Below are 14,377 nucleotides of genomic sequence, written 5' to 3'. Positions count from 1 at the left end.
AGTCATAGAAAGAATAGGACTGAAGGGAAATATATCAACATAATAAAGGCTATATATGACAAATCCCATAGCCAACATCTTCTCAAGTGGGAAAAACTCAAAGCAATCCCATGAAAATCAAGATTGAGACACAGCTTTGCACCATCCAAACTCCTTTTCAATATAGTGCTGCAAGCACTGGTTAGCAACTGGAGAAGGAAAATAAAGGAATAAAACTAGGAAAAGAATACACCAAATCATATTGTTTTGCAGGTGATATATGACACAAAACATATGCCAAAATTCCACTAGAACATTTCTAGAAATGATCAATACTTTGAGCAAAGTAGTAGAATGTAAAATCAACTAGCAAAACTCAATAGCCTTTCTCTATACTAATAACAAACACCACGAGAAAGATCATGGAAACACTCAGATTGACAACAGCTTTCAAAAAAGGTCAGTTATCTATGAATAAACAAAATACCTTAATGAAAACCTTAAATCTCTGAAGAAATTAAGGAAGACACTAGAGGATGGAAAGACTTTCTGTAGTGACGGTTGGTAAAATTAATATTGTGAACATGGTCACTCCAGCAAAAGCAATGTACAGATTGAATGAAGTTCCAATAAAAACATGACCATCATTCATAGAAATAGAAAAAAATTCTCAAACCACAAAAGACCCCAGGTAGTAAAAGCAATCCTGAACAAAATGAACACTGCTGGAGGGATTGCCATTCCAGATCTCACGTTATATTAGAGTGATAATTAAAAAATCAAGACAACAAATAAAAAACAACAGAAACCAAAAACAAAACAACATGACAGTGACACAGACATGTAGACGACCCAAATGGTAAGTGCACATAACTACCATTAATGGGATGCCAAAAACACCCAGTGGAGGAAAGACAGTATCTTCAGCAAATGGTGCTGGGAAAATCAGATGTCCACATGTAGAACAGTGAAGTTAAACCCCCTAGTGATTGCTCTGCATAAAATTAATTTCAAATGGATAAAAGACATTAGTCTGAAACCTAAATGCCGAAACAGCTAGAAGAAAACGAAGTGGCACCCTACATGATATAGGTGTTAGAAAAGGACTTTCTGAATAGGACTCCATTTGTCCAGAAATAATTAAGGCCAGCAATTGACAAAAAAGTTTATGTGCAACAATGGAAACAGTCAATCAGTCATATGATGAGGAAGCCCACAGAATGGGAGAGAATCTTTGTTAGTTGTACATTTTATAGAGATAAATATTCATAACACAAAAAACTGAAAACACGAAGAATCTAGAAAACAAATGACCCAATTGAAAATGGTCTATGTATCTGAAGAAAGGGTTTTCAAAGAGAAATAAAAAGTTACAAAATATCTTTTAAGTGTTTCTCATCTTTAACGATTAAGAAAATGCAAATCAAAATTACTTTGAGATTTCATCTTAAATCATTCAGAATGGCTAAAATCAAGAAAGTAATTGAAAAAACTGCTGCTGAAGATGTGGGAAAACGGGAACTCTCATTCACTATTGGTAGGATTACAAAGTGGTGCATCTATTATAGAAACCAGTGTGAAGAACGCTCAAAGAGCTAAAAAGTAAACCTACCATATGATCCAGCTGTCCCACTCCTTGGCATATGCCCAAAGGATTCTACATCCAACTCCACAGGTACTTGTTCAGCCATGTTCACTGCTGCTCTATTCACCATAGCTGGGAAATGGTAACAACTTAAATATCCTACAAGTGATAAATGGATAATAAAAATGTGGTAAATATATACTATGGATTTTTAATTAGATATAAAGAAAAATTAAATCATGATCTTTGCACATAAAAGGATGAAACTAAAAAGGATCATATTGAGTGTGACAATGCATACCCAGAAAGACAAACGAATGTTCTCTTTTTTATTTTTTTATTAATTTTTATTGAGCTCTACATTTTTCTCTGCTCCCCTCCCTGCCTCTCCTCTTCCTTTCAACCCTCTCCCAAGGTCCCCATGCTCCCAATTTACTCAGGAGATATTGTCTTTTTCTACTTCCTATGTAGATTAGATCTATGTATGTCTCTCTTAGGGTCCTCATTGTTGTCTAGGTTCTCTGGGATTGTAATTTGTAGGCTGGTTTTCTTTGCTTTATGTTTAAAAACCACCTATGAGTGAGCACATGTGATATTTGTCTTTCTGGGTCTGTGTTACCTCACTCAAAATGATGTTTTCTAGCTCCATACATTTTCCTGCAAAATTCAAGATGTCATTATTTTTTTCTGCTGTGTAGTACTCCATTGTGTAAATGTACCACATTTTCCTTATCCATTCTTTGATCGAGGGGTATTTAGGTTGTTTCCAGGTTCTGGCTATGATAAACAATGCTGCTATGAACATAGTTGAGCACATGCCCTTGTGGCACGATTGAGCATCCTTTGGATATATACCCAAATGTGGTATTACTGGGTCTTGAGGAAGTTTGTTTCCTAATTTTCTGAGAAATTGCCACACTGACATCCAAAGGGGCCGTACCAGCTTGCATTCCCACCAGCAATGCAGGAGTGTTCCCTTTACCCCACAACCTCTCCAGCCTAAGTTGTCATCAAGTGTTTTTGATCTTGGCCATTCTTCCAGGTGTAAGATGGAATCTCAGAGTTGTTTTGACTTGCATTTCTCTGATGACTAAGGATGTTAAGTATTTTCTTAAGTGTCTTTCATCCATTTTAGATTCCTCTGTTGAGAGTTCTATTTAGGTCTATACTCCATTTTTTTTATTCGATTATGTGATCTTTTGGTGTCAAATTTTGTGAGTTCTTTGTATATTTTGGAGATCAGACCTGTGTCTGATGTGGGGTTAGTGGAGATCTTTTCCCATTCTGTAGGCTGTTGTTTTGTATGTTCTCTCTTATTTGTGGCTTATAGCTCTGAACATTTAGAAGTGAGTATACATCCTGGTGTAACTGCAGAAACCAGGAGAGCAAAATGGGTCTGTGGATGGTAAAGCTCTAGAGGGGGAGTTAGTAGGACACAGGTGCTATGAAAGTGGAAATGTAACAAATGGGTGGAAGGATTTAATTGGGAAAGAAGGAAAATATGGAGGGCAAGGGAGAAGAGATAAATAATACTAAGCATGTTTGAGAAAGCTATATAAAAACATTTTATCATCACTTAAAAATACATATATAATGAGAACAGCCTGGACTACAGAGTTAGTTCTAGAACAGCCAAGATTACAAGAAGAAATCCTGTCTTGAAAACATAACAAAACAAAACAAAAATACATGTATAGGTGGCTAGAGAGGTTGCTAAGAAGTTAAGAGCACTTGCTGCTCTTTCAGATGACCTGGGTTCAGTTCCCAGGCACACACCTGGCGGCTTACAAGCTTCTGTAACTCCAGTTCTAGGGAATCACATGTTCTCTTCTGGCCTCCACAGGTACCAGGTGTGCACACAGTACATACATACATACATACATGAAAACAGAACACTAGTACACATAAGATAAAAATAAATCTTTAGAAACACATACATAATATATGTAAGTGTATGAGTGTACAAACACACACACATGCACACACACACGCACACACACACACACACAGAGAGAGAGAGAGAGAGAGAGAGAGAGAGAGAGAGAGAGAGAGAGAGAAACTGAATGACATTATGCCTCTTGGGACAATAATTTTCTCCCAAGGAGCCCCAGACTCTCTAACAAAAACCACACTGTAAATAAGGAAACTCTCTCTTGAATTGTTTTTCAGGGGAGTTTAAGCAACTTCCAAAACAATATAGGCTATTGCTGTTACCACTGGTTGCCTCCCAGAGATTGAAGATAAGATCCTACTGTTGAAGACATGGGAGGAGTTGGAGAGTGGAGAAGAATAAAAATTATGACAATATGTGTTCACATATGAAGTTCTCAAAAAATTAAAAATTTTAAATTAGAAAATAAAAATAAATTTAAAACTAAAAAACTCTTTGTTTTAAGGAAGCACCATTTTGTAGGAATCCTATTCTGTCAGGCTTCACTAAATTGCACAACAAATGGACAGAATCTTAGCATCACAACAATGACCACATATATCAAAATACATTATACCTCCTAAATATAAACAGTTATTATGTGTCAAACAAAAACAAAATAAAATAATTGAGACAATGGTCAACCAGGACATAAATGACATCTTTTGGTTGGACCAGTTCATTAAAGTTTTAGTATTCATTCAGGGAAGTAGTGGAACTGGGCTGATGGCATTGGCAAGCACCTTCAATTATTTGCAAGGCAGGAGAATAACAAGTTCTGGACAATTCAGTGAGACCCTATCTCAAAATAAAAAGTAAAAAAAAGGCTGAGGATGCAGCTCAACGCTAGAGCATTTACCTAGCATGCATAGATCCTAAGTTCAGTCTCCAGTACTGTTTTTAGGAGAAGGAAGAAAAGAAAATAGAAGAAAGAAGAGGAGGAGTAGGAAGAGGAGGAACAAGAAAAAGGAGGAGGAGGAAATTCTCCTCCTCCTCCAAGATTATAAAACAAGATTATAAACAATGATTATAAGGTGATATATAAACAAGAATTTAAGGGAACTTTGATGATGATATGATAATGATGGTGATGATTGCTGTTATTGTTACTCCTTAGCTACCTTGTCTCTGTCTTCTTTGATAAATTATCCCCATCAGTATAAATATGGAACTCTATTCTAAGTTTGAGTCTCAGAACCCACATAGTTGAAGGAAATAAATGACTCTCGTAAGTTGCCCTCTGATCTGCACATACATGCAGGGGCATTTGAGCCCACATACACAAAACAAACACACAAACAAATACATATATAAATACATGGATAGATAAATAAATGCAATTTTAAAAATAAAAAAGAAATGCAATTAGATAACCAAAAAGAAGCACAGCACTTGCCGGGCAGTGGTGGAGCATGCCTTTAATCCCAGCACTCGGAAGGAAAAGGCAGGCAGATCTCTGTGAGTTTGAGGCCAGCCTGGTCTACAGAGATCTAGGACAGCCAGAGCTACAAAGAGAAACCCTGTCTCCAAAACAAAACAAAACCAAACAAACCAAAAAAGAAAACAAAGAAAAAGGGGCACAGCATTCAGGAAGCTGAAGTAGAAAGATCAACTTTCGTGGGGGACTTTGTCCCAAAACCTGGTAGAAGGATGGTGACTTAAACAACTCAGTGCAGCAAAGCCCAGTTTTCTTCTCCCTTGCAGCTGAACACAGGATGGAGCCTCTGCTCTAGCTGGAGCCAAATGCTGTGACAGAAGCAGAGTTCAACATCCTGCTGGTCACTGACTGCCTCATACAAGGTTACTCTCTACAAACAATAACCCCCAACACAAGAAAAACATGAAAAGAAGCAGAAAACGACAACATGAAGAAGGTGAAATATAAGGAAACACAATTTTATTTTTCTTCATAAATACTTTGAAGGCATAAGTCACAAACAATGCCACACCAGTTTGGAATTATGATTAATAGGGTGGTATTTATTTAAAGGGGAAAAACTTACAGATAACTATCCCAGACAACAGCCCTCTGCGCAATCAGGAAGAAGTCTAGTCGCTGGAACCGGAGCAGGAAGCAAAGAGAGCGAGAAGGGAAGTAGCCGCTTTTTATTTAAAGAGAGAGAGACCACGCCCCAATGGGCTGGTATCTCAGCGGCTATTGGCTGGAGGAGCGGAAGGACCTCCCGCAACAATACTTAAAAGGTAAAGTAGTGGCCAAAGAGAAAATCCAGGAAGTCAAAGAAGTGCACAAAGAGCATGTCCCATATGATGTCTTTAATGAGAAGGAACGAAATTTTGCTCATGAGAACTAGATTTTGATGGTCACATCCCATCAAAAAAAAAAAAAGCGGTTCCCTGCTTATACCCTGAATTGAGACTATTCTTGTTCAGTCCCTGGTATCTGGTCAAAGTGGCCACAAGTTATAGACAGAAGAAGAAAAGACTGACCAAATATTTGTTAGAAACTTTTGCTAATTTGAATGGTCTGGAAAACAAGTTACATGGTTTTGACTACAGAGGAGTCTCTTTATAAGAGATTTCTAGAGAAGGAGCACTTGCTTATTTGATTAACTTGAAAGAAACAGTTACCGTACTAGGAATTGCGATAATAATACAGAACACAAGATCTGTTCCATCCCATTCTGTTCCAACATCAAGGAAAGACCTTGAAAAAGATACTTTTGAACAGTCTATGGCCAGCAGAGCTATGGCATTTACAAAGTGTGTAAGAAAATGTGGGGTGAAGACCTAAGACATTTAATAGTATCAAAAGTACAGAGGCACCACTTATCATCAGATCTGATTCTGGTCTCCGATATTTTGAGTAAGAAATTTCCTGTTACTGAGAACTCTAAAGGCTACAAGTTGCTGCCTCCTTATCTTATTTGGGGAGGAGGCAGTGGATACTTTAATACTTTATAGGACATTGCAGAGGGAATGAAACAAAAGCTAGCTAGTTGTGTTATAAGAAAATGAGCATGCTCTTGCATTTTAAGAGAGATGTTTTTTCTGAGAATTGAGGAAGCTAAATTTTATGGTGTTTACCTCTTGTTCCTTCTCATTTAAGAATTTGATACTAGAAAACTGATTTAGAAATATCTTAACATCTTGCTATTAAAAGTAAAAATTTTAAAGCTATAAATTATCTAAAACATGAGAAATCATTTTATCAGTAGAATGAGATAAATTATTTAATCGCTTACAAGTGCAATTAGACAGAAAAGAGGTTTTTACAGGTTATTCTACACTAAGGAAATATTCAACATTAGTCACTTTTAGTAGTCTTTATCCTATAATCCATGGTAAAAAAATTATTAGAAACTGACTTTTTAGACAGTGTAACATAATTGTGAGAGAAACCAACTTATATCTGATTTGACTTAAGACCCACTCCATGAGATAGAACCCATACCCAATGCTGTGTAGGTGACCAAGAACCTGAGACTAGATAACTCAGAAACTTAGGGGAAACCCAAATACTATTGTTTTACTAAAAGACATAACAATAAAATGACTCCTAATGACATTCTGTTATACTCAGATCAGTCTGCGCCTTGGTCAGCCACCATCAGAGAAGCTCCCTCATGTAGCAGAAGGGAATACATACAGAGACCAATGGCCAGGCATTACTCAGAGAGTGAGAAACCTTGGAACACTCACTCTTAAATGGCATGTCTCCATCAAATACCTCCCCTCAAAGCTCAGGGAACCCCTCCAGAAGAGGAAGCAGAAAGAATGTAAGAGCCAGAGGGAATGGAAGACACCAAGAAAACAGGGCCTTCTAAATCAACATGATTGATGCACATATGAATTCAGAGACTGACACAGCATGCACATGGCCTGCGTGGGTCTGTACCAGACGAAGTCCTCGAACTGAAAGGTGAACACATACCCTCATTCTTAACCCAGAAGCTACCTCCTACTGATATCCACTTGAAAATGAAAATTTAACTTTTCCAAGGGAGTCTCACTGCAAAAATAAACTACTCTTAAGGGTAGGCTGCATGCCTAGCAGTAAATGGCCAACAGAAAACAAACTCCATAGCATCTTTGGAAGTTCCTTGTCTCACAATGTTAAGCCAGGGCTTTTTTCTTTTGTTTTATTTTTACTTTTATTTATTTTTATTTATTTATTTAACGCTAAAGGTTTTGCATATATATTATCAATTCTGGTTTTGTGTTTTTATGGGATTCCTGAGTGTCTCTGCATTTATATGTTTCTTTTGGGATCTTTTCCTTCTGTTTGTTTTTCCTTATTTCAATTTGTCTGTTTATTATTTAGCTTACATTTTGTTTTCTTATTACCCCTTAAATGCCTGTTTGCTCTCTGATACAGAAAGGAGTAGATTGGGATGGGAGGTGAGACAGGGAGGAGCTGGGAGGAAAAGAGGGAGAAGAAACCATAATCAGGATATATTATGTGACAAAAATCTATATTTTAGTTTATACTTTTTCATTGCTATTATTATTATATTTTTATTATTTAAAACAATTTTAACTTTAAATATATTCTGATTATATTCTTTCCCTCCCTCAAGTCCTTCCAGATCCTCTCCTCCTCCTTACCCACCTAACTTTAAGTTCTTTCTCAAAAAAAATCCAATACAACAATAAAATACGCCCAAACCAAGAAAAACAAACAAATCCATGCCCCCAAAAGATAAAAAAAACTAATTCTAACCAAGTAAAAGCACACACATACATGCACAACAAACAACAACACCAAAACCCAAGGAGTCCATTACATGTTGGTCAACTACTCCTCTAAAACATTTGGCCTGTCCTGGAATGGTTGATATACCCAGTGTCACTCCATTGTTGAAAATTAATTTTCTTTCTCCCACTGGGTATAAATAACAATTCAGTTGTTAACCTTCACCGTAGTGGCTAGGTTTTCATTCATTCATTCATTTTTCAAAAAGTGTAACAAAATAAAATATAATAAGATAAACCAAAAACTATCACATTAAAGTTGGGCAAGACAAACAAACAGAAGGAAAAGAGCCTAAGAGAAGACACAAGAATCAAAAACCCACTCATTCACACACTCAGAAATCAAATAAAAACATTAAACTTGATGGTGTGGGACAATGGTCTGTATTCTGTCAATTATATTTTAAATAAACATTGACTGACCAGTAGCCAGGCAGGAAGTATAGGCGGGACAACCAGACAGGAAGTAGAGTGGGTCAATGAGAACAGGAGAATTCTGGGAAAAAGGAAGTCCTAGTGTGCAGTCCTGTCCCAGCCACAGGAGAAGCAAGATATAATTGCCCCGCCGAATAAGGTACCGAGCCACATGACTAACAGACAAGAATAATGAGCTAATATAAGTTATAAGAGTTAACAAGAAGCCTAAGCTAATGGGCCAATCAGTTTATAACTAATGTAGAATTCTGTGTGATTTCTTTGGAACTTAATGACCACAGGGACCAGGAGGGACAGAAAACGCAGTCAATAACTAGAAGCCATAATATATGCACAAAGGACCTAATATAGACCTATGCAGGTTCTGTGCATGCTGCCTCAGTCTCTGTGAGGTCATTATGTCATATGAGCTTTGATCATGTAGATTTAGAGGGCCTTACTTTCTTGGTGTCCTCCAGCCCCTCTGGCTCTTACATTTTCTCTGCCTCCTCATCTACAGGGTTCCTTGAGCCCTGAAGGGAGGTATTTGATGGAGAGACATCCTGTATAAGATTGAGTGTTCCAAGGTCTCTCCTTTTCTGCATAATGTCTGGTTGTGGGTCTCTGTATGTATTCTCATGTACTGCAGGAGGAAGCTCTGATAATAGCTGAACAAGGCATTGATCTATGAATACAACAGACTATCATTAGGAGTAATTTTATCATTACATTTTTTTTCTTTTAGACTAGTATTATTTTGTTTAACCCTGAGTCCCTGGACTATCTAGTCTCAGGTTCTTGGTCACCCAAGCAGTGTCTGGTATGAATTCCATTTTGTGAAACAGGCCTTAAGTCAAATCAGATAGTGGTTGGTTACTCCCACAACCTTTGTGCCACCATTACCTGAGCCTATCTTGCAGGCAACACAGCACTGTAGATTAAAGGGTTTGTGGCTAGGCTGGTGCTTATGTTTCTCCTTTGGCAGCATTCAGAGTACCTTTCTGTACCAAAGATGCCAGAACATAGGGATGAAGGCTCTATATAAACACCAGCTGGACTTTTCCATGTTCAGAGTTGTACAGGTGTTGTCTTCAGCAATGGGGCCTTGCTGTCAATTTGTAGAGAACAATTTATAGTCTTGGCAACAGCCTGGGTTGTTTGAGGATTTCCATGGTGCCCTTTGGCCAACAACTCAATTAAATGTAACCTACTTTTGATACTGGATGCTTTGTTTGGTTACAAAAGATAGTTCATTAGGACACTGTTTCCCCCATTATTTGGTGATTTTACTTAGATCACCTTCATATATGTATATATTTTACAAAGTTTCTACTGTATCAGTTTCCCATACTACCCCTCAAATGCCACTTATTTTATCTATCTTTTCCTGAATTCCCTCCCACAGCCCCCTCCCTCCATGTAATCAGAACATATTGTACAAAAAAAAAGCCTATTTTCAATAAAAGAAAAAAGAACCACCCAGAAAAAAACAGAAGGCATAACTGCACAAGGAAGATTATTTGGGAAGAGGAAAAGGCCTAATTGCAAGGAGAACAATAAGGGGGTAATGGGGAGTGAATCTGACCAAGTTACATGATATACATGTATGAGATGCCATAACAAAACCCACTATTTTGTACTATAAATACATAATAAATTTTTTAAATTCCACATATAATTATGAGAAAAAATGCCTAAGAAAATTTCAGCACTGCCAAAAGCCTTATCATGCTATAACCTAAGATAGGCCTGTGTCACCCTCCGTCTTGAAGCATATACTGAAAAACAACCGAAATAGGAAATATGTATAGTTGGTAGCTCAGAAGGACTTCTCTGTGAGCCTGAGAACATTTTTTTTCTGATATATGATCATCAAAAATAGTAAGGTGTGTTAGGCAATTGGTGCACACCTTTAACTCCAGCACTCAGAGGCAGAGGCAGAGGCAGAGGCAGACGGATCTCTGTGAGTTTGAGTTCAGCCTGGTCTACAATGTGAGTTCCAGGACAGTCAGAGTTATATAACGTGATTCTGTTTAAAGGAAAGGAAGGAAGGAAGGGAGGAAGAGAAGATGTACTAGAGAGATGGTTCATAGGTTAAGAGCACTGGCTGCTGGAGTGACTGCTCAGAGGTTAGCACTAACTGCTCTTCCAGAGGTCTTAAGTTCAATTCCTAGGAACTATATGGTGGCTCACAACCATCTTAATGAGATCTGGTGCCCTGGCGCCCTTTTCTGGCATGCAAGCATCCACACAGGCAGAACACAGTACACAAACTAGTAAATAAATCTTTAAGAAAAGAAAGAAAAAGAAAAGAAGATAAAGTCTGTCTCTCATTCTGCAGGAAGATTGAATGCACACAGTTGGCTGCCACAAAAACAGATAACCTAGTCATATTTACACTGGCCACAACTTTGTTATTTTTAACTTCACTGATTGTCATGAGTCCTCATACTTTCCCCTTCCTCATACTCTGCTTACAATATGCAAATCACCTCTACACAAAACAGAATGGAGCTCATCCCTTTCCTCTATTGTCGGTCCTTACTGAATCAAGTCTGTTCTGATGGCTTTACTGGTAGTCAATCACATTTATCCTCAAACTCAGAAGAAATTTCAACCTCCACAGTTCATGAGTTCAAGTAATGCTGTAAAATATGAACACAGCAGGTCAGAATAGCGACCTGCAACTGCACACTGCTAAAGTGTGTGACCAACAATTATGCCTTAGAAATAGAAATAGAAAAGGAAAGCCAACATTAAGGTCCCAGGGAAGAGTCTTCAAGAGGGAATGTCTTTTCTACTCATTAGCCCCATTTAGGATCATGAGTTTCAAGAATACCAATGTCAGTGTGGTTTGCATAAGAATGGTCCCCTTAGGCTCATATATTTGAATGCTTAGTCATCAGGGAATTTCTTGAAAGGATAATCCTATTTGAAAGGATTTTAGAAGGATTAGGAGATGTAGCCTTGTTAGAGAAGTGTGTCAGTGGGGGTTTTCAAAAAACTATACCAGGCCCAGAGTCTCTCGCTACCTCTGCCTATGGAACAGGGTGTAGCTCTCAGCTACTGTTCAGGAACCATGAGTGTTGTCATGCTCCTTCTATATCCATGCCATGACGGACTAAACCTCTAAAACTGTAGCAAACCCAGAATTAAATTATTTCTTTTATAAGAAGCCAGGGAGTGGTGATTTGAATAATAATGACCCCCATATGCTCATATATTTTAATGCTTAGTCACTAAGGAGTGGAACTCTTTGAAAGGATTAGGAGGTGTGACTCCAGAATCATGAATAAGACCCACTATGGCCCCTGCCATGCCCCCACCTTAATGATAATGACTAACCCTCCAATACTATAAGCAAGCTCACAATTAAATTCTGTCTTTTATAAGAATTGCCTTGCTTGTGGTGTCTCTTCACAGCAATAGAACAGTGACTAAGACAGCCAGTATTGTCAGTGTCAAAATGAGGAGAACGCAAAGTTCAGAAGTGAATTTTTCAGCAGTATCTGGGAGTGGTAGATCAGAAATTCCTCCCTTACATATAGCACTCCTATGTATCAGTGTATCGCTCACCCTTAGACACTGAGTCCACTGAGGATTCTAGATAGTGGAACCTTGGCTTGTATTTGACTTTCCTCTTGAACATGAAACAATATAATTGTTCAGAATATTCTCTTACTATCTTGTGCCGCTCTACCTTCAGCACAGGACTCTACTGAGTCCGTCAAGAAACTTACTGATACCCTAGTTTAAAGCTGTTTGTTCACAGAGGCTGAAATTAGTATACAGATGCTTATATGTGCCAAGGAAATAAATCCTAAAAGCATCCTGACTTGGGTCTTTCTGCAGCTGCAGAGACTGAATATTTCCACCTTAAGTTCCACTTGTACACATAAATAGAAGATGTGATCAGTATCCATCAGAAACATAGGAAATCCCCATCACCAAAAGTAAGGTGTTATCTTGGTGGGACCAAGAAATTTTACCAAATATACCTTCTGAGGCACATATACACATACATACTTCAAGCCCCCTAACATTGGACTACTACTAGAGAGATGATGCATGGCACTAAACTAGATAGATGTAGATCTAAAAAGCCACTGGCTATTATGTCTTTGCAGAGAAGGCTTGCAGTGCCTACAACAGAGAAGGCACATCCAAAGCACCAATCACAACTATTGTCCCACTCAGCCTTTACTTTCACCTATTTGGGTTCTTGAGAGTCACATCTAATGTTCTGGAGGAAAATGTCAAAAAGCAGTTGCTCAGTTTTAATCTTTAAGTAACATTTTGAATAAAAATTGGGAAAGCAAGATTCCCTGTGAAAGAAAAAAAATCAAGTTTTCTATGTAATACTCTGGACACTGATAAAATGTCAAGACAATGTCCATACCTGGAGAATGGAAAGAGGGTCAAAGTTGCCAATTAGGGAGGACTTCAGAAAGAACAAGGTCATTCTTGTCCAGAAGCTACTCAGAAACTCATAACTGGGAGGAAGAAACCATGGCAACTTTTTTTTATTTTATCCAGTAGGAACATCCAGGGTTCACTTGTGGGCCATGGTACCAGAAAGCTGCACAAAGTATCAAGATGGGCCAATCACTCCACCATAGCCACAAAGTAAGGAATCTAGGGACCAGCCAGGATCCCAGAAGTATTATAAACACCAGAAACCATTGCCTGTTACACAGGACATGGGCATAGTTAAAGGAAGAGGTAGGAAGATGGGATAAGAGAGCTGTAAGTGTAAACAGCTTCACAGTTTCTACCTTGAATCAATCACTTCCTTTAGTGGCAAAACAGAGCCCATAGATGAATTGTCAGAAATTTTGCACATTATCTATCAAGAATGGAACTAGAAACACACAGAAAAAGTAGCCATATGCTATCAGCAGTGTGTGTGCGAGACTTGTTAATAAGTCACATACTATGTACCAGAGGGAACATATGGAAAGGGGGCTGATGTTTTCAGGTAGTGTGAGTGAAGCATCACATAGAAGAATGTCCTTTACACTTCCATTTCACAACTCTTAGAAGCATTAGAGGTGGTCTCCTGACCCCTTACATTTTCCCAGCCAGGCCAGCAAACCTGCCCAGCCCAGCCTAGTAACTCCATCTTCTTATCCATAAGCCTCCTACACTTACCCTAACCCTCAGCCAGAACTTGAGTCCCATGCCCAGTGATTTAGCCCAATATGAGGAACCTTGCCCATGCCTTTCCAACCTCCAGACTTGGGATCAGACACACATTCCGTGCATAGTCAAGCAACCTGTGTCCAGAACAGATACACAACCAATAAAAATAAAGCCCACATTCTTAGGACACATCACAAAACCACAAAATATGAAAGGTCAAAACAGCATGTCTCCTCCAAATCTCCCAGTCCTGTAGAAATGGTCTCTAATGAGAACTACCCAGTTGAACCTCAGGACACAAACAGAGGTGGCAACCTAGATTGTGGTACCCAGCAGAATTATCCACTATGGTTTAAGGAGAAAGAAAAACTGTTTGTGGTATAAACAGCCTCAAAAATTTCATGTCTACCAAACCAAGCCTAAAGAGTATAGCAGAGACATAGAACCTCCAACAAAGTCATGCCTCCTTGATTAGGTTCATTCCAAAATATTTTATTTTCTCTGAGCCTATTGTGAATGGGAGTATGCCCATGATCTCTTTCTCTGCATTTTTCTTGTTGGTATATAGAACGACTACTAATTTTATAAGATTAGTTTTGTATCCTGCCTCTTTG

At 38.3% G+C, this 14,377-nt stretch overlaps 1 pseudogene; it reads left to right on the top strand.

Annotated features, from left to right (window-relative positions):
- Positions 1-2,954: 2,954 nt before the first annotated feature.
- Positions 2,955-6,416, top strand: LOC126488686 (nicotinamide phosphoribosyltransferase-like; annotated as a pseudogene).
- Positions 6,417-14,377: the final 7,961 nt, after the last annotated feature.

The sequence above is a fragment of the Alexandromys fortis genome, unplaced genomic scaffold (assembly GCF_014885135.2).
Source record: "Alexandromys fortis isolate MF-2015 unplaced genomic scaffold, M_Fortis_MF-2015_v1.1 scaffold_201, whole genome shotgun sequence".
In the NCBI taxonomy this organism is placed as follows: domain Eukaryota; kingdom Metazoa; phylum Chordata; class Mammalia; order Rodentia; family Cricetidae; genus Alexandromys; species Alexandromys fortis.
Note: the sequence above shows the minus strand (reverse complement) of the source record. Positions and strands in the feature narration are given on the sequence as shown.